We start from the raw sequence: 21,747 nt of genomic DNA on the forward strand, positions 1-21,747 counted from the left end.
TCGACGTCATTGCGCCCCGGAACCAATGGGCCTCCCTTATCCCGTCGACTGGCCCGGCCGGTGTTGCCGGCCAGGCCACGACGTGCGCTGCCGCCATCAGAGCGTCCTGGTCGAGGCGCTTCTGCGCCCACCGCAGCTGAGGCGATCCCTCATCAGCGGGGCGACGTCGGGGCGTCGATGGGGCGGCGGAGGTGCCGAGAACAATGTACCTGTGGTCGGACAGCGTCTCGACCTCCTTCGCCACCCACCACCCCGCAATACGGCGCGCGGCTGTGGGCGTTGCCCATGAAAGGTCAACGATGGACCCCCCATTGCGCCGCACGCACGTATGGACCGAGCTCGAGTTTAAAAGACGGAGCTCGAGTCCCGCCGCCCAATCAAGCACCTCCCGGCCCCTCGGGTCTGTCCTGGGGGAACCCCAAGCTGAAGACTTGGAGTTGAAGTCCCCCAGGACCAGCACAGGACGTGGCTGGCAGCGGGAGACGCATCTCCCTACTACGTCCAGATACTGATCAAATTCCTCGAGGGACCATCTCGGAGCTGCGTAGATCGCCACAACCGCGGTGCCGCCCCAGTCAACGGCCAGGTATCCCCGGCCGCGCTCGATAACGGAGCACGCCGGGGACCCCGGCCGGCATGCCCATATTATAACGGCGGAGCCGCTCAGGTCCCCCATCCAATGTGGATGGTCGGGAATCCTGTACGGCTCCGCCGCTACGGCCAACCCGGCACCCCGCTCGACCATGAATTGCACAAGAAGGTCCTGTGCCCTGGCCGAGCGGTTCAGGTTGGCCTGTATTATAGGGCCCTTGGGCCCCATTATGGGCAGGCCTCAACATCCATCGCCGCCGCGAGAGCGGTGACGTCTGGGGTCTCTTTGGCCCCATCCGCCCCCGCGGGCGCGACGATGGCACCTTTAGGTGCCTCCTTCGGTTTGTTGGCCACGGTGGCCGCTACCTTAGCCACCGTGGTCTTTCTCCCCCTGCTCCCTCTGCCGCGTCTCGCGCTGGCAGGGCACGCCCGGCTACCGAGGCGGTGACCGGCTGGCTTGTCTACGCCCGCACAAAGCGGGCAATTTGGCTTTGCCATACAGTCGGTCACTTTGTGGTCCCGACTGCCGCACCCAAAGCAGCAGTCGGAACGATCCTCGGCCGCAGTGCACCGCTGCCTAGTGTGGCCCAGGCCAAGGCAGCGATAGCACTGCAAGGGCCGGGCGCTGAGGGCCTCCACCGTCGCCCGAGTCCAGCCCACCGTGATTTTGCCCGCGACCGCAACTTTGCGTGCGGCCGCAGCAGGGCACTGGACCCACAGGGTGCCCAAACCAGAGGGGGAAGACCGGATTTCGCTGGTCCTCACATCCCCCTGGTCGCACCCTCCCACACGGGCGACAGCTGTGGCAACCTCCGCCGGCGTGGTCGAGTCGACCAGGCCGCGAACCCTAAGGTCGGCCTTCTTTATTGGGCGCTCGACCTTCACGCCGGTTCCCGCCAGCGCGTCCGCCATCTTTGCGGCAAGGGCAGTGGCCTTTGCAGCCCCATCTGCTCCGGGGACCTCCAAAATAATCCCCCCCGTCACGGCCCTCCTGGGCTTCAATGAGGCGATGCCAATCTCTGCCAGATCCACTTTGGACCTGACAGTGGTCATCGCCTCAGCGTAGGTCATCGCCCCGCCGGCCGGTACCGTTATCGGTACCGTACGGCAGCCGTACGGGGCGGACGCGGCGGCAGGGGAGCCCTCCCGGGGGCAGCCGGTGCCACCCGCTTGGCCGCCCTCCCTGTCGGAGCAGCCTTGCCTTGGCAGCCCCTCGCGGATTTTACCGCGGCAGCCGCCCTTTTGGCCTTCCGGCCAAACACCTTGGACCACACCTCAGGCACTGGAGGCGTGGTGGAAGGCGTCGCATCAGCAGGGGCGGCCCGAGGTTGAGTGGGCTGTGCCTGGGCAGCCCTAGCGGCCACAGCCCCTCCCTTATTGCCACCCTTTTTCCCCGCTCTTCTGTCCATCAGCAGAGGGGGGGGCGGATGGCACAGGTGCCACCGATCGCAGGTCCCGCACCCGCGGAATCAGCTCCCTCCTGAACGATGCCAGCTTGGCATCGATCAAGGAGCCGATCTGCGCCAGCAAGTCTGCTGGCACAGCCGCGGGTGGGGGCGAAGACCCTCCTCGCCCAGGGGACTGGGGTCCCCGAGCGCCGATAACCGGCAGCAGCCCTGTGCCCCCCCCCCCCAGGGTGCAGCGGCGGAGGCATCCCGGCAACAGCCGGCCCCACCTCCACCGCTTGACGGAGTCGGGCGACCGCGGCCCGCAGCTCCGCCATCTGCTCCCTCAGCAGAGCATTTTCGGCCTCCAACAGCCGGGTAGCGTTGGGAGCTGACCTGATCGCCAGCTCCGCAACGCCCACCCGGCTGCTCAGTGCCGCCGCCCGCAGGGATCGGACCGCGCTGGCCTTTAGCCACATCGTCGCGGCAGAAATCCTGGCGACGTCGCCCAGGCTCTCCATCACCGCCGCCGCTACGTCTCGCGTCGGGCGGTTGACCTCCACTTCGTCTGGAAGCGGGTCGCCCGATCTCGCGGGCTTCGGCCCCGGAGCAACCAGGTCAAAGATGCCCGCGATGAGGCTTTTGTCGGCCTCAGCCTGCTTGCGTTTGGCCTCATGGAGGCCAACGCATGCCCTGGTCGTTGGTGGCCGGTCTCGTTTCCTCGTAGAGGTGCCCGGGACGCTCTGCGTCGAGTGGTGGGAGGAGACAGAAAAGTCCGACTCCTCCCCCCCATCGCAATCGCCAAGGCCCGCCGCAGGCCTCTTTGTGCCGCGTGTTGTCGAATGCCTCCGCGACACCGGCACTATACATCTTTTGAGGCGCACGATAGGCCCGCGCACCTCCCCCTGACGCTCGTTTCCCCCCTCCCCGGTTATTTGTGAAAAAGAATTCATAATTGGTCCCACGAGTGTGGTCGGAAAGAAGGTCACCCCGGGCAGAGCCGCCATACCCGGGGAAGGCTAATACACCCGGGGGGTCGCCAGGTACCCCGGGGTTGTCCGCTAACAATTGGTGCACCCACCAACCATAGCTGGCGCTTACTCCATTTACGCCCTCTTTCTCCGCGCAACACTGCTTGGGGCTAGGGATTTTTTAGAGAGGTTGTCATCCTCGCGGCCCGGCCGGCTAAGGCAAGACCCCCGTTCCTGTAAAACATGACCACAGGTTTACGGTATGTGTCCGACTTTAGTAGGCCCCTCACCTCAAGCCACTCCAGCTAGGTAGCACCTGCCAGGGAATAAATTCCCCGCTGGCACAGCCTTGAGGATCATTAGGGCACGAAGCCCCCCCACCACGACAAGGTAGCGGACACGGGGGGGACATTGCGATACCTGTCAACGCAACAAGCTCTCGTGTATTAGACCTAGGGAAGAAACTATTATAACAGGCACCCCCCTGAATCCCAACAACAAGATAGCAATGGACTTAATCGGACCCCTCCCACTAACGAATACAGGAAACCAATTTATCCTCTCAATCCAAGACTACCTTACTAAATGCCTAATGCTAATCCCTGTACAAAACCAGAGAACAGAATCTATTATAGATAAACTGATATCCCATTATATTTACATCTTCTCCTCACCGAAACACATCCTCACTGATCAAGGGCAAAACTTTGTTAGTAAACTCATGGAACAATTCGAGAAAATATTCAAAATTCAGCATATTAAAACAACCAGTTTTAACCTGCAAAGCAATGGAGCTCTCGAAAGAATTCACGGCACGGTCAAAGATCTACTGCGGACCAGTATTGACGAAACACGGACCGATTAAGATGAATACCTCAATCTAATTTCAATGGCATTTAATACCTCTGTTCACTCAACCACAGGATACACACCCTTCGAGCTAACATTCGGCCGAAAAGCCAATCTACCCGCCTCGATCGCGTTAACACCCGCCCTATCCCATAACAAATTATTTAAACTTTGGAAGCAACGGCATAACGACTATCTTAATTACGCAAAAATCAATATCGAAGCCAATAAGAAACGCTACAAACAAGACCAAGTCCGAAAGATCCGAATCCAAAGTTTATATAATATCGACGACTTAGTCCTCTTACACAACGACCACAAGCGAAACAAACTATCCCCAGAATTCCTAGGCCCTTACAAAATACTCGAGGTGCGAAAAACTAATTACCTCATACAAATCTCAGACAATAAAACCCTACTAACACATGGAAACCGATTAAAACCTTACCATTTACCTTCCAGGCTAAAACCCGCGGATTAGAAATCACCAACCTCAATCACTCACAAATCATAGACGAAAATATAGAAACGATCTACATGTACCATAATGAGATAAAGATTAACATGATTATTAACCTATCCGACATTAGCAGCGACCTAGACAAAGCAAATCAACTCATGACCGAAATAAAAAATACATGCAAAGTTTGTGACAATATCAACACGGCTTACCTCATAGAAAAAGTGCGCAAGTTAAGTAACCTTAACTTAAGTAACCTTTTACACCTACGCACCAAGCGAGGAATTTTGAACATAATAGGCTCAGCTTCCAAAGCATTTTTTGGAACTCTCGACGAAGATGATTTAATCCTAATAAATCAAAACATTGACAAATTATTCGACGAAAACACAAAACTTTCCAAGATCATACAGAATCAGACTGCTATGTTCAGAACCGTCCTCAATAGTCAAGCACTCCCACACTTTATACAGCGATACGAAGAATTCACTCGCAGCCGAAATTGTAGTTACAGACATTAGGGAAAACATCGACAACTTACAAGAAACAATCACTCTAGGAAAACACGGCATTATACGACGAGAAATTATTGACTCAGTACAATTTATGGACGCTTACGAGAAAATCTTAAAAACACATTCAATTATGTCACATATATCACCTAAATTGCATAATTTCCAAACATTGATCGACATCAGCCAACTCAACATCTGTATAATTAACCGCCAAATTGTCTATTCGGTTATTATACCCATATTAGAAGAGAATGAATGGACACATGCCAAATTGTACACCATCCCTTACAAAAAGGGATCCACCTTCGTGGCACCCCTGCTTAAGCACGAACACTTACTAAAATCGCGAGGGCAATTCATTCCAGTTGACATCACTTACCTAGACCACTACTGTAGATCCACCAGCCTCGCGAAAATCTGTAAACGTACACAACCCGCACAACACACTAATGCTTTAGAATGCGCAAATTATAACGAATGTACGCTAACCCTCTTCAAAATCCACGAACTTACGTTTTTACCGATGTACGCGCCTAACACATACATTGTCATACCGGAACACACGATCACGATTACCTCACTTTGTAACAGCGAAAAACAATTTGTAATTGACCAACCTGTCAAGATCACCAGCAACGAAGATTGTACCCTTTCAAACAATAATAATGTGATGAAACTTGGAGGTACTACGCATTCAGCCAATATAACAATTAGAAATTATATGCTTGGAACGGATTTGACCAATTATTGTTCACGAGTAACATGTAATATGTAATATACACTATATTTCTGAACATTTCGGGACCCAAAGTTTCGGGTTCTGATCCAAACTCAAAGAAAATTCTCGACCCGACTCTAACCTGAAATCTCAGATCCCTGCTTACCTCTAGTGTACAGTAAAGTGAACATTTTGACACTATATACAGGGTGTCCCAAAATTATGTTACTTGCGGAAAATGGAGGGTTCCTGAAGTAAAATTCGCCCCAGGAGTTCACCCGCATTGACTTATTTAATTATATCATCAAAAATAATTTATTTATGATTATAGAGAAATAAGATTTTTGAATATTCTAACAATTTAAATTACTGTCCCAAATAAAATATGTTTTTAATAATTGATGACGTTCGTCAAATTCGAAATTGTCAAGTTTACTGAGAAAGATATTGTCATTCCGAAACTAGTCTCGAACGCATCTCCGAAACTCGATCAAGCCCAAATTATGCAAATGACTTCATTTCACATAAAAACAATGTTACCGAGAAGGATTTTTTGAAATTGGAATGTTACGACCCAAAATATTGCGAGGAATGTATTGCACTGTTATATAAACAATATAAACATTTACCATTTCTGTCTTTTTTAAAAACGTTTACAAAACCTCCAATAAGAATGAAAAATTTCTTTCCTGACCGAGTCTTTTCTGTACTTCAACCTAAACCAATGCAGTGTATCACAATCAGTGTAGGTTCGAAATACACAGCGTTCGTACTCAAACACATAATATACAATGCGATTCCATTTCACAAGAAGAACTGCGATAAATACTGTCCGATATAAATCACAGACCTGTTTAAACCAATAACACTACTATGAAAAACCTCAGAAATAAGTTTATTAATTGCATTAACTCTGTAATACTATAAATGCTTGAGTTTGCTCGAAAAGATTCGACGCACCTACTTTTTAACTTTGCAGCTTACTTAATAGACAACAACAAGGTTTTGTCCTCGCAAAAGTTGCTACAACTAGACAATCTGCATTATCAATTTCATCGAATGAATGTACCAACTTGATCATTTTAAACATGGATTTTTATAAATCTTGAGTATTTGATTTAATCGTGTCAGAATAGGAAGCAGACAGTAAATTGATCAACGAACTCAAGAAAGCAGTATCTCTAGTGGCAGTAGGATTTCAATGTAGAAATCAATCCTCTGAAGCTGTATTGCTTGTTATCCAAATATGGATGCAAGTTTTTAATTAATGGAAGGCAACAGCATATAATGACGAGTAAATAAAAATTACCGATCCAGATTTCAATGACTCTTGGTACCATTACTGCACAATTTGATTCATAGATAATATACACGGCTTCGCAGAAACACTTCCGGTCCTGTTCACCCCGAGAAGTAAATATTTCAGACTGTTAACCAAATTCAGGAAAGTTTGGTATGAAAGATCCAAAAGCAATTCTCAAAGCCTTGCTTCAAAAGTACGTCGAAATTCAGATCAATGTAGTCTTACTTTTCTTGTTGGTTACTTCCGCAATAGTCATCTGGTTATCTGCTGAACACTGACGTGAATCTTGACATGAAAACTGCATCACTCAACTTCCATGTTGACCCAATCGGTTTTTGTTGACGGCAAAAACTGTAAATCATCAAGCAAGCAAATTCCTGCTTTCTGTATTTCCACTTCAATATTTACTAGGAATCGTGCATTCTTGCTATTTTTCATTATGTGATTAATATTTGTTGCCAGTATACCAAGAATGTATCCACTGCGCGTTACTTTTCTAGTTATGTACACTATTTGAAATTTTGTAACCCTGAATTAATCAGCAATTATTCTGAAATACTTTGGAAATTGAAGTCGATAGTTGTGAAGTTTACTTATCATTCTTTGAAAATGGCTATATTTGCCTGTAATTAATACTTAGGTAAGTATCGTTGTCGTATCCAACCATAGTTGCCTTCGACTAATGAAACCAACGACTACTGTTACACTGCTTTTCTTCCTCCATATTATAACCATTTCAGGAAAACATTTCGTTATTTCCGGTGCGTAGAGTACAAGAAATGTTCTGCAAACTACCAAGAATGCATAGCTCTGCAGTAATAAAAAATGGAGTATTCTCAATGTTCCATTTAATGCAACTCTTCATTTGTGGTGAAATTACCAACGACCCAACTATAAATTTTCCAATACAGATTCAGTAGACTGAAGAAAATGGCCCCGTATCTCCAAAATCAAATCGATCAATTTTAGATCGCCAGTCCATTACCTCCTCTTTACTGGTATCACTTGGATCGATGCATAAGAACTCTAGCGCGACGTTAGTTTTTTTACATTAAGTCGAGCTCAGCTGTTCGAGTTCGACGCCCGTCCAGGTAGACAACCCGTAGTAAACACTTCAAACAGTCTTTTTTTGCAGCGTCGCAATGTATTTATCATCTTCCAATAATCCCAATATCAAATCCGTTACCTATTTTTCGTTGTTTCCCATGCAGCGCTCTTCGTTAGGTCAACGAAATAAATAGGCCCTCACACCGCTAACGTGGCATTAGTTATCAACTACTGTTACGTAGATACATATAGTTGCGCTAGTATATATAACTCTAAGTTCTCTGCTCTTGCAGTCCAGTGTCTGTATACTTTTGTGCTTGCAGCCTAGCTTCGCTATAATCAATTGCACTTGCAAATTTCGCTACAGCTTTGTAATCATAAATTGATCGCTTGATCGTATAAATTCGTGACCTTCATGATACATCAATAGATTTTATCATTCTATTGTATATTATGCTGCTCTGTACAAATCTTATTGGTTAAAATATATTTAGTGTTATTACACTAGCGTTCTTTACTATACAGTCCACTATCCAATTCATCCTTCCAACACTACTAGAGTTCCCAACGAAAAGATATATTTGCAACATAAACTCTTATAAGAATAACGAACTAGTAATTTTGAAAATTGTCGAACATTTAACTTATTTTTGCACTTTATGAGCCTTCCTGAGTACCACATATTTCCAAAACTTCATACTCCGGTTACGTAAATACATACAACTGTAAGATGTAGATGGTTCATTCTATTATATATTTCACATAGAACATTATTATGATTCAGATTTTGATAATGCTCTACATTGATGTTTAAACCCACGATTTAAAAAAGTTATGAAAAGAGTGATGTCAATTTTGCAGGTTGTCTTCGCTGTAGTAAGCATCAAAGTAGTATAATAATACTTTACTATCCATACTTTAATTATGCATGATTCGTACTCAAGCCGCTATATGCACTATTCAGATTTGACGAGGAGATGACTATAAACTGTGCGGACACGTTGCTCGCAAAAGTTTTCTCGTGAGCTTTAAACTATACGTTAGTAGGAGTTACCGTCTTCGTTTGAACGGTTCAAACAGATATATGTATAATTTCCTTATAGTACAATACTGTGTATAGTACAAACAGAATTAAGTCTCATTACGAATAATTTCTTTCACGAACCATCACTGAACGCGACATCGGGTCGACACATTCGATGGAAGAAATAGAAAAGCTCGTCTCGATGACCATATTATACGACATATGTCCAAAATGATCTATTGGAATCAAAATATACTCCATAAATACTGCAGAATTCATTTGAATTGATAGAATTAAGAATTAACTTTCCTACCTCGATTATAATGATATAAAAAAATGATCACGTTTTCAGTTAGCATTTATGCATTACTATCCTACAAATGTAAGTTTTATAAATAACGCTAAATATTTATTAATAAAAATAAGATCAAAATAAATAAAACTAATTCAAACAAACACTATATGGTACTATAATATAGTATATAGAGTATTTTCCCGAAACTACAGAGTTTCGTAATTAGAGAATTATTGTAATATCATTAAAGAAATTTTTTTCACCAATTTTTAAAATACACCTGTGAGATTTATTATGTATACAACATTATTTAGAATACCAAAATTATGAAATTCTTTTTCGAAAATCATCGGTTGGTGCGAAATTGGTTTAGTCAAGTGTATCGACTGAGCACTGGCCAGAAAAGCATAGGACTACATATTTCCAGACTTGTGGTCAGGAGATTAACCGAATCAATTAAACCAGTTTGTTTCGCACTTATCCGGCTCGAGGGACCAGAATGTGTCGCAGATCCGGCTCGAAGGACCAAAATGTGTGTGCGAAGCGAGTCGAGCTTTTTCGACCCGCGATTGCGTTCGCTCGTTAGCGAATTTATGCCGCGGATGAGGATTCTACGGAATGCCTCGTGATCTGGTTCGAAGTATCAATGTTACGGTTGATACTGAGCCAAATTGCAATCTCCCACTGTTCCGTTGGTGGTTACTGCCCGATCGGCCGCGTCGTGGTCGTGAAGATTGACGAAGTGCCCGAATGATTCTGTCCGATTGACTCCGGATGAACGACTCGAACGATTCGAACGACTCCGTGTGAACTCGAGAGAGTGTCCGATTCACTGACTGCCCGAATGCACGACCCCGTATCACCGACTGTAATGTACTCGAGAGCTAGAGCTAGAGCGAGAGAGAGAGAGAGCGCGCGTGTGAGTGTTCGCGCCCCGACTGGTCGCGTTGTTTTATGCAGGTTACCCCCACTTGAGATTCCTGAAGGAACCTCACCTCCACGCCGGGATGCACTGATTGGTTTTTCTCGAATATTACGATTTCTTAATCAGTGTCCTCTAAACGTTTTGTCACCACCCTCTCGTATCGTCCTACACGGGCCTTGTCTAGGAGAGGCGGGTGTCGCGTAGTTGCGTGGTCGGGAGGTCCCCTGGGGCCTGAGATATCATCCCAGCGACGGTTGGGACTAAACTTTCCCAAGACCCGTTAAAATTCTTAAGTTTTATGACGGGGTTGTTTTCCGGGCCTTTCGGGTCTACGACGCCTCGCGGTCATTAAAAAGACGGAAGACACTGCACAGATGATCGGCAGATGGAAAAAAGGTTTCCGTCTCTTTAGATGAACCTCGCTTGTCCGCGCCATAAACCTTCGCGAAAGCGGTCTACGGGAGGTCCTACGGAACGGAACAAGTTTATTACAAAAGATAAAAGGGAACATTTTCTATTATTCCAAACATGACTAGACATATAAGTCAACATAATAAAAAACAGAGAGAATGTGAATGTGATTGTTATTATTGGGTATGGGCCTTGAGAAATGAAAGAAAGTGAGGAGAGTTCGTCGGAGCGTGTGCAGTTTCAAATGTTATTCTTTTGATTAGAATACGTAATTTCTGTTCACAATTTCGTTACTGTGAAAAATCATATCTTGCGGTTCTTCTTGAAGTTCTTTCGTTTCTTCATTTACGTTTCTTCTTTCTTCCTCCTGAGAGCCTAATAAAAATTGTGTGACATGTATCGGGGTGCATCGTTCTCCTATAATCGTACTTATAATGTCTAGTTAATCATGTTCAAGCTTTCTCGTGTCTGATTGAATGGAATGAGCATTTTTATATAATAATCCTAATAGTAAGGAATTTAAAATTAGTTAATGACAGTGTAAGACGAGGCTTGAAGTTTATCACGGAATGTAATAGCTTATTATATATAACGAAAAATGAATATAATAAACAATTTATTTTATAAGTATTAGAAGATTATCGGTGACGTCATCCAGATGCTAGCAAATCAATCTGAATAAAAGCCGTATATTGACCAGTATGTAACATTTTATAAGATATTTCAATTAATTTTATTATAACGTATAATTTTAAATTAAGTCACGATAATATTATATACATGTAAGATTACATTTTCATTATAAAAAATATTTAGTACCGCCTCTAAAACAGTGGTACACATTTATATTAAAATTAACGTACATAATAGAAATTTCAAATCTTTGAACCCGATGCGACACGGGTTACCGTTATCCAGTCGCTTTGAAATTTTACGTACATTATTTTTTCACCCTCAGAAATCATTTTTGTTGTTACATAGCATATTATAAACCAAAAAAAATCAATCATAAAAAATGTTTACCTTGAATGAATATCTAATAAGAAAATACGTACAACTATAAAAATCCTCCACGGTATGATACTTCTTAAAACATTCCGGCAGAAGCTACTTTACCTTCCGCGCATTCTCACTTCGTTTCGCTTCGAATTTTATGTTTATGTATGAGCTTGGAGTCGAAGAGGTGTTTCAACTGATCTAGATTTTCCACGCATTTTGTAATCCGGTAATTCGACAATTTGTAAAATTGCTTCTGCTATATTTATACCGTAATCAACATAAGTCTCCCTTTTTCAACTGTGAATAGCTTTATGCATAATGTAGGTATTGAACAGAGCCATATCTGACATGCAAAAGAAAAGTTTTCGGTATCCTTCGATGACTTTTTTCATGATTCGGAAACAGGCAAACAACTGATCTTGATGATCAACTGCACCCATAACCTTGTTATATTCCAGGATACATTTAGGCTTCATTACTTTCTGTAATTCTTTGTTTGATTACTCGACCATCTCTGCAGTTTCGTGTTTCATTGATATCATATACACGTCGCGCTTGTCCTTCCACCTCACAGCTATCAAATTATTGCAACATCTTCATATACATTCGCCTTTCTTCAAAATATGCTTTTGATTGGCGTTTGGCATATTTTTCCTGTTCTTGATTTGGTGAAGAGTACCAGTTATCCAGAGACAAAGTATATTCCTTGTTTATTATAAATTTTGACAGCTCTATCACAACGTTCTCTAACGCACTATCATTTCGATCAATTTTGTACTGGCCAGTATATATTTTAAATCCGTGACAGAAACCGGTACTTGCCTCGTACAATTTGTAAATTTTTAATACAAATCAGGCTCTTTTGGTTGGATTGAATTGTTTGTACGCTAAACGCTCTTTATATTTCATTAAGGATTCGTCTATACTGACATATTCATTGGGTGTGTAAATTTCTTTAAATTTTTCATTCCAAAGGTTGATGATAGCTTTTATCTTTAGAAGTCGGTGATTACTATCAGCAGTTTCATTATCAGAGAAATGTAAAAATCTCGAAATTTGCCGAAATCTCTTAAAAGGCATCGTTTGTCTAAATATTGGCGTTTCTACTACAGCTCTTCTAGTTCAATACAGTTAAATATTTGATTTTTTTCACTTGACCCATCAAAATTCACAGTGCATAATGGGCCTTTATTTCATCTAAGATAACAGGATACCAAGTGTCGTCCACATGCCGTCTTTTCGCTCGTCGTGAATTGTCTGATGTGCGAAGCGATTTGTTTTCATGGTCAGCATTTCCCGAAACTTGTCATCAAATGTAATAAAAAATAGGTCTAACATTGTTGGATTCTCGCTTAAATTATTTAAAATAGACGCTTTTATTCCATGATGTTCAGAATACTTCCAAACTATTGATGTGTTTTTTACTTTCTGGCAAATCCATGATTGTCGTACCTTTCTCTTCACTACTTCCAACTATAATCATACGCCTTACACGCTTTGTGATTGGCGCAAACACGTTACTATCACTGGATTCGTTATCATTGCTTTTATCTAACACTTTTGTATTTTGCATTTTGTAGGGATTTCTTACATTTTAATAACTAAACTGCTTTGTAACAACAATTATAAGAATCGCGACTAACTCTCGTGGCATACTGATAGGAACTAACATTCATTTACTATCTGTTCGCGAGCCTGGCTCGTGATATTCATTTTTGATAAGCGATGGTAATATACAACGAATTTGTACAAGAAAACTGTTGTGAAAAAGACCAAGAATCTTTTTTCAGGTTTAACGTCGCATCGACCTTCATGTCATTAGCGACGGTTTATTGTCCTGTTTCTTGTTTTTATTTCCTGGTAGATGTTGGTTTCCTTTAGGAATTTTACGACGGGTAGTATCATGTATTTTTGTCTTGATATTTCGTATTTTCTGCATTCGAAAAGGATGTGGTTGGTCGACATAGTTTGGTTGCACGTGTTGCAAAAGGGTGGTTCTATTCGTTTGTGTATATGCGCGATGTTTCCAAATGGAATTAAGTTGAACGAAGTCGCTGGTTGTTTTTATGTACACTTTAATATTACAGTACAGCTATGGTCTTAGCGATGCGTTATTTGCGTTCTATCTGCGTTCTTAGAGTTCTAACAGTTCTGACTAACGTTCTAGGTGCCCTTCCGCTTGTCACCTCAGTTTTTTTGTTGATTGATGGATGGTAGGTTTTGGTGGAGGAAATGAAGCGTTTTTGATTGGAGATGGGTGTGTCGGAAGGAACTTGAAATGAGGAGTGGGAAACTGTTCGAAAGTTCGGGTTGTAATTTTTCCGTTTTGTGAAATATGGAATTTATGAGTCGTGTTGTCCGTTCGTCGGGTCGAAGGGTATTTTCGTTCGGATGCATTTTTTACTGTCGCAGGTATATTGCATAATTGCTCAAGGGATGGCTAGGGACGTTCGACCTTCGGTGTTGCCGTCGCAACAGTTTGATTATTATTTTTTTAATGTTATTGGAGCAGGGATCTTGAAATTTAAGTCGCTAATTTTATTGGGTTGATATGACTTCCTTCTGATGTTATAGATAGCGGTCTCTTATTCTCCTCTTTGTTTGTGTTGAATTCTTCTGTCTCTATTTCCATTGTATTTGTCCTGCCTTCTTGATATTCGACAATACGTTGACCGATATGAATATATCATTGATGATTGATACGTTAATGCGGGGGGAAGGGATTTATATTTAGATCGGTTTGGGAACCGTTTTCGTTCGTGTTTGTATTGTTAGGACATTGCTTATAGCTTCATTGATTACAATTGAAGCAGATCTGTTTCTCTGAAGTGGTGAATATTCAGAGACTTGTTATAAACAAGTTCGTAGACTTGTCTTCTTCTGAAACTTAATATGTGTGCAAAATCTGGGTCTGTGATTACTGCTTTCAAGTACAGTGACTCGCATTAATATTCGGACACGATATTATTAGAAAAATTATTACTCTCTTTTATTATTTATGATAGTATTATTGAATCAATAGCTTTCTCATATAATAAAGCACTTCTTATAGTAAGTAAAAACATAAATTTTGTTTACTTATTGCGCATATTCTTTTGTATACTAAGCAAATCTGTTTGTCAGTAGAGGCAAAAATTCTGTGTAGGGTATCGTCAAAATTAATTAAGAATGTGCTTGGAAATTTGTTCAGGAGGTCGATATCGACGTATACTTGACGTCTGAAGCTGCACAAATTCAGGGTCAGATGTCTTTGCTCTCAGGTCGGTTATTCTAGAGCAGAGTTTGATGTTATTGGTTCTAAATGCATTTTCAATTACTGAATTTGGGATGATCGATGCTACATTTGACAGCTCGATACGTTGGGTCGGCGATATCATAGGACGGATTTCAATATTTGTGTTCCTGATGGTAATTGATTTGAATTTTGCTGTTATGTTGCTGACAGTTTCTTTGTTATCTAGGTATGTGCATACCCTACCGTTTGAAATTCTCGATATGTATTTGATAGATCTGGGGCCTATTATCTTTCCTATGGCTAATGCATAGTCCCTGACGGTAATACCATCTACAGCATGCAGTATTATGGCTTGGTCCTTGGTTGGGGCGTATTCTCGTTTGGCATTTTCGTAGGAGGTGACTGATATAGTGTTTTGTTGTTGGCTCGGTTTCTTGGACTATTAGGCAGTTGGGAAGGATTCCTGTAGTCAGGATCTCATCCCAGATCTGGTCGCTCTACATTTGTATCATGATACTGTAGGAAATGAATTGGCAAATTTATTATTCTGAGTCGAAGTTTTAAATTGTTTATTTCACAAAGGCTCGGCTCGAATAAACATCGTAATGTATTAAACAATCTTCTTATCGATCGCATCCCACAGCTAACACGATTCATTCTACAGTTCGGCCAATCCTGAACTATAGAGTAACCATCCATGGTCACCAAAGAATCCCAACTTTATTTCCAAGAGTTAGATCTTAAAAAATATACAATTCATATTACACAAAACGTAAATAAGAAATATTAAAAATAAGTCTTACGAAATGCAACAAATACCCATACATTCACATACAAACTTAAACTTATTCACAATGCGGTATCGTTTCAGTTTTCGAACAATCTGACACAATGTTTCATTTCAAACTCTGTCAAATTTCGAATCACTTCTTCAGATCTTGTCGATCTACAAGCAAACAGTCTAAAGAATTTGGTAAATCCATCCACTACTGCCAAAACATATTTAAAACCTTTTCCACACTTCTCCGTAATAATCCACATGAATTGTCTGAAATGGTAGGTCACCTTTAGGTAAACTATGCAAGAACCTCTCCTCTACCACTAATTAGCTAAAATTCAATACATTTCAAACAATTGTTAACATATTGTTTAATCTTTTGTCGCATTTGCGGAAACCAGTATATTTGTCTTATGTCATCGATGACTTTGTCAATACCTACATGCCCCAAATTGTCATGAGCCTAATAATTTATATATATTTATATATTATTTAATTTATATATATTTATATATATTTATATAATTGTCATTAGCCTAATAATATTATTTTCTAAACACGCGGGTACGTAAAATAACAATTTATCATTATTAATTTTTCTATTTTCCTATAAACTAACCGTCCCTTAATTCATAATGTTTTTCCTCGCTTGTTTCCAATCTGTTTCTTAATCCACGAATCGTATGGTCTTGATATTATTTAATTGACAATGTCTCTTCTAAAGTATTAGGTTCCAATACTGCGTCAAGATATCTTAGCATCGAACGTCCCGCTGAAATGTCGGGTCGCACATTGTTGCTTTTAATCCTGAGCTCCTTAAAACGGTGGTACACGCAAACGTTCTTGAGTAATATCCTATCACTAAGCTTGTTCGACCACGGACCGTAAGTCCACAATGTTGAATCCTTCGGTGATGATGGATCGTGCACGTGATTTCTTCTGCATCCCTGCCTCGATGATGAAATGCTTTCTGACAATGAATATGGGTTTGAGATTTTTCGGGCATTTCTTGCATAATCTTCATTTCGTCGACTCCTGCGTTGCGCATCATTTTTGTTCCTACAGCTTGTTTACTTCTGAAAAAGTACAAACATGTAAAATATATAAACATGTGCTAGAAAAGAACTATGTATTGCGTAGCAGTTTTTAAAAAATGCGGATCTATCAGGGACGGTGGTGGATTGTTGTTATACTAATTGACCGCGAACTAATTCGTAGCACACGATCCATTTTTGTATTCGATTGGATTTCACACCTCGTACCCAATTCATAATCGATTCGATTTCATCAAAATTCAATTCATGGCCGATATAGGTGTACTCTATTATTATCACTTTTCTTTTACTCATTATATCATTACCAAGTGTATTCAGAGTTAATAGTACATATATTTATTAAAAGGACAACCAATAGTAGTAGTAGTAGTAATAGTTGTAATCTAAAATTGTTGAAAAAGTAACTGTAGTCTCGGACAAAAATTAATTTATAGTTTACTTGGGACTGAAGTTCGAAATTATCAGATTTCATTGCGCTGGTGTCTTAAGCGCGCACAGGCGGTAATATAAACTGTAACTTATAAATACACAGCGCGATACACACATTATCGCCGGTGGTCGCTCAGTCGTTCGTGCATAACGTACATATATCTTCTTTAAAATAAAAATTATAATAAAAGTTTTAGTAAAACTTTGTACAGTTTACTTTGTACGTTGTACAGTTTATTTGATAAATAATCCAAGCCATAATCCCAATAAAAATAAATAATTAAGTAATGAATTTTTAAAAACAAAGTTACAATTTTCTTCCTCTGTCATAATTCTTCGTCATCCTTATTATACAATAAATAATCATCTTTTCAAAAAATTTGTGTCTCCTCCTCTAACATAACCCTGCTTCATCCCTTCCATGTGTTATTCATTTCTGTTCGGGGCTGGAACTATCCCAGAATGGGAGACTGTTAGTCGGAATGGTTGAACCTAAATAAACGATTAAATACATGTAAACACGTCGAGTCTTTATTACAGAATCGCAGACGCGATCAACAAATAAATGGTTTTCAGTATACTTGATGAGAAAAATTCTCGGTCTACGTGGATGGCACAAGGTGGAAAAAAACAATTGGTCCCAAATGGTAGTCGCTACTTTAGCATAAACGAAGTACATATAGGGGAGGGGGAGGATACTGGCCTAATTATTGGCACACGTGTATTGTGCTGTGATCAGCGAATTATGCCGAATCGCGACGTCGCTATTGTCACGAGGAAATTATCCGCGTATATTTTTAAAAATAAAAATACCGCACTTAAATAGGAACTTCGATTTAATTTATAAGACGGTTTTATTCAGTAATTTACGTATATTAGCCGTGGCGTAATAGTACAGAGCTGATAAGTAAGGTAAGGAATGTATTATGCTTGATTACCAATGAACGACTGTTTTATTACTCTTTTATACCTTTTGTTATTGTGGCGTACGTGATCGAATGCATGTATAATTATAACGGCGTATATGGTAGCGCAGGTCAAAGGGATCGGATGTCCGAAAGATAGGCTGATCGAATGCGTCTCAGGTGGTCTCGCCTGGCACTCTACCCGAACGAATTTTCCTGCGTCATGAACCGAATTCCCGAATATCATGCATTATGTCGGGTGTTCTGCCTAGGAGCCTGTAAAATCCCGGAGTTGGCCTCATTTTCCAGCTTAACCACCGGTCAAAACGGGGACAACGTCAAAGCATTTTTGTTTCATATTTAAAGTGCCTTATCATTTCGTCCACACAAAATTTCACTTTTTTGCATAAATAACAAATGAATCGAACGATTTATTTCATTTCTTCATGTATTACGTCAAAAATACTACCATATTGTGACGTGTATTCATTTTCCATGTATATGAACAAATAGGTGTTCATGCTCAGAAATATTGAGGTTCCTTATCATTTTGTCCGCCAGAGTATTTGTAGGATTGGGATGGGCGTATTCGAAGTATAACTTTAATGACGAAATAATTTAATAAAAATGTAAAAATGTAAAGATATAAAAATGGTACAATGGTCATGTGTACATTCACGATCGAAACTGATACATATCTGCGGTGTCTCCGCGATCTTCTTTTATTTCTTTCTGGACACGTTCCTGGAATGCTGGAGAATGATCGCGACGTTCTGTTTCTTTCGGTTCAATATTTCGGAAGCTCTCGATCCTCCGGGATGCTTCGTTGCAGCATCGGTATCGCCGGTCTCGTTAGCCAATATCAGCCGATTACGATGCATCTGAAACAATAGTGTAAGAATGCCCGTAAGGATGCCAAATGAAAGGTAACGTAACGACCTTTGAGGTCCATTTATACAAACGTCACCGCGGGTACATCGTAAAACTCACACCAACAGATCAGTACGGTCCACAGACATGGCCTCACCGTAAGACGGCCGGGCTGACGGAAAAGTGTTGTTCTGATCTACATCTGACCGTTACCAGACCGGATGACGAGGTCCTAACCTCGCTATTAAACTAAAAGAAGAATGGATTCTACTCAGCTACATCGGAAGCTAGGCTAATCCTCACGACTTGTTTTTATAGTTGTTGACAATCGACGACTATAATTCCGTATCGGTACACGGCTGGCGACGTTTTCATCAGCGAAGTTTGCTGTACACGTGAAAATAGTAAAAGAATAAAGTCATTTCCAGGCTTATAAACATCAGGGAAGATATTTCTCACCTAATCCATGACATCTGAAAGCAGACAGTTCGAATGGATATTTGATCGCCGACCGTGTGTCGCTGCAAGGCATTCCTGTTTCTTATAAGTTTCTTGATAAACTATTTTTCGCTTGTAGACATTTAAATTACAGACAGGCTGTGGATATTATTTCTCACAAACCAGGTATGTATTGTGAAAGGGATGACTGATATGCTATTTTTGAATGTATTACTTTACGAATGGAATGGAGCCGTTCTTCATTGAATAAGAATTTCATTGGCAGAAGTTGACGTTCCCATTACGACAGTTCTAGGTACTAAGTATTTTTTTACAATAGCAGTTAATGGTTGCTGTATCATATGATTCTAGATAACTCATATTTAACAGACAGTTATTTTTATATTTTTAGGTCAATAACTCGCAGGGTACCTTATCACTTTAACAGCTATCCTAACAGCTACCTGCGATGAATGCTCAGTCAAGTGTTTCAGTGCATTGTATAATAATTGAATGTAGAGCTCGAAATGTCGACTAAAAAGTCGCTTATATGTTAAGTGGCCACGACATTTTGAAGTCGGAAACGATTGTCCTCGTTACTGCAACATGGCTACTTTGGGGTACTGCCGATCTTACGATAATTTCTTGTGTTTATTCTCAATTGATCTAATATATTCAAGATATAACAGAATGCTTCAGGAAACATAGTGTCACAGAACGAAAACCATTTTATTTGACTAGTTCCCTTCACCTGTAATTTTCACAACCGAATCAAAAGTTTAACATCCTAAGATTTATGAAATGCGGAAACTAACTTCTTAAATTTCTAATAATGGTTTGATGTCATTTTACCCTATGAATCAGGTTGCAAATAAAGACGAAAAAGATACAAAAATCATGCTTTCCAAAACAAAAGAATAAACTATTATATCTATAAAACTCGACAAAATTACAGAAAAATAATAAATAATCCACTGCCTAGATATATTTGCGTCTTGTTTTAAGTTTTCATATCTTTTTTTATGTGTGCGTTGTGATTACAGAGCCCTCTTATGACAAACTGCGTATTGCATTTAACGTTAATTTCTTGGTCTGTGAAATGTGTGGACACTGCACGTAATTTTCTTTCCTTTTTTAAAATAATATTGCAAGTACTGAAACATGTATAATAAGTTATGATACCTAAAGCTCATACAATTTTCGAAGTTTAGTATTTACCTAGAACTGATTGCATCAAATTAGATCTAACTAGATCAGTGCACAGAAATCGACACACGGTAACTAGATGAGTGATCAGAAATTGGCACATGGTAATTAGAAAAGGCTCAGTTACTGACACATAGTAATTAACTTTTCATTTTTTAAGAGCGCAGTAATTCGATCGAAAACTGATTTTTATATTAGATTTTGTTAATTATTTTGTGTTCTTTATATATTTTGGTTATCATAAAATTTGTATTTATATTATATAATAGACATCAATGTTAGAGGTGTGCGAGTACGGATCAGGACGGGATCTTGAAACTTTCGGGTTTTCCGAAAATGTTTAGGACTTCTTAAAATACTGGGAGCGCGTCTTTTTTTTAATACGGTCCTAGTTAAAGATTTTTTATTTCCATTGTTGCAGTTTATTTTGCAAAATTTTATATTTTTTAACAAACCAGAAAAGTAAGATATGTATAGTTTGATTTAAAATCCTCTACGTATGACAGTATGTAATAGAGCTTGGTTCTCTCGATTGCAACGATATTTCCAATTGTTGAAAACATCTTTTCGCTAGTCAATTTTGTACTAGGTACGGCGATGTGTCGTTTTGTAATAATTGGTAGCATAGGAAATCGAATGTTTTCAGGAATCTTGAATATTGTCGTCCCGATCTCGTCCCGACCCGATACACATCTTCTCATCCCGTTCCAAGCATCGGGTTTCGGGAAATCCCGAGTTCACGCACACCTCTAATCAACATATATTTTAAATATTTTAGGAATTGCGATATGGGTTAAAAAAACCATTTAATTTGTCGAAAACTTAGGACGATACTTTAATGAACACAGTAAATAACCCACTTACCTTAGTAAATAAATATAGAAAAGAAAGAATATTGCACCGAGTGGCAGACCAAAAAAATTAACAGTACAAAAACATGAAATTCTTAGGATTATTAAAAAGAAGCCAGATATAAGTGCGTCTGAGATTGTATCAAAAGTTCAGGAACGAAATAAAAATCAAATGCATACAAGAACGATTCAAATTACATTGGGCAGGATTTAAAAGCAAAATTGTGAGGAAGCAACCGTACATCAGTGAAGTGAATAAAACAAAGAGAGTGGAATTTGCGAAGCAAATCTCTCTCTGAGTCGGACAATTAGTGTTTATAGACGAAATAAAATGGGTAAACACTTGAATTTTGACATATGAAAAGAAAATTAGCAAAAAAGTGCGGGTTAATTAGGAATGGGAATGACATACTATTTTTAATGGGATAACGATTCGAAACTTGCGGCTGATATGGTACGTCAATGACTTTTATGTAATACTATATGA

Source organism: Megalopta genalis, unplaced genomic scaffold (assembly GCF_051020955.1).
Source record: "Megalopta genalis isolate 19385.01 unplaced genomic scaffold, iyMegGena1_principal scaffold0098, whole genome shotgun sequence".
Lineage (NCBI taxonomy): Eukaryota > Metazoa > Arthropoda > Insecta > Hymenoptera > Halictidae > Megalopta > Megalopta genalis.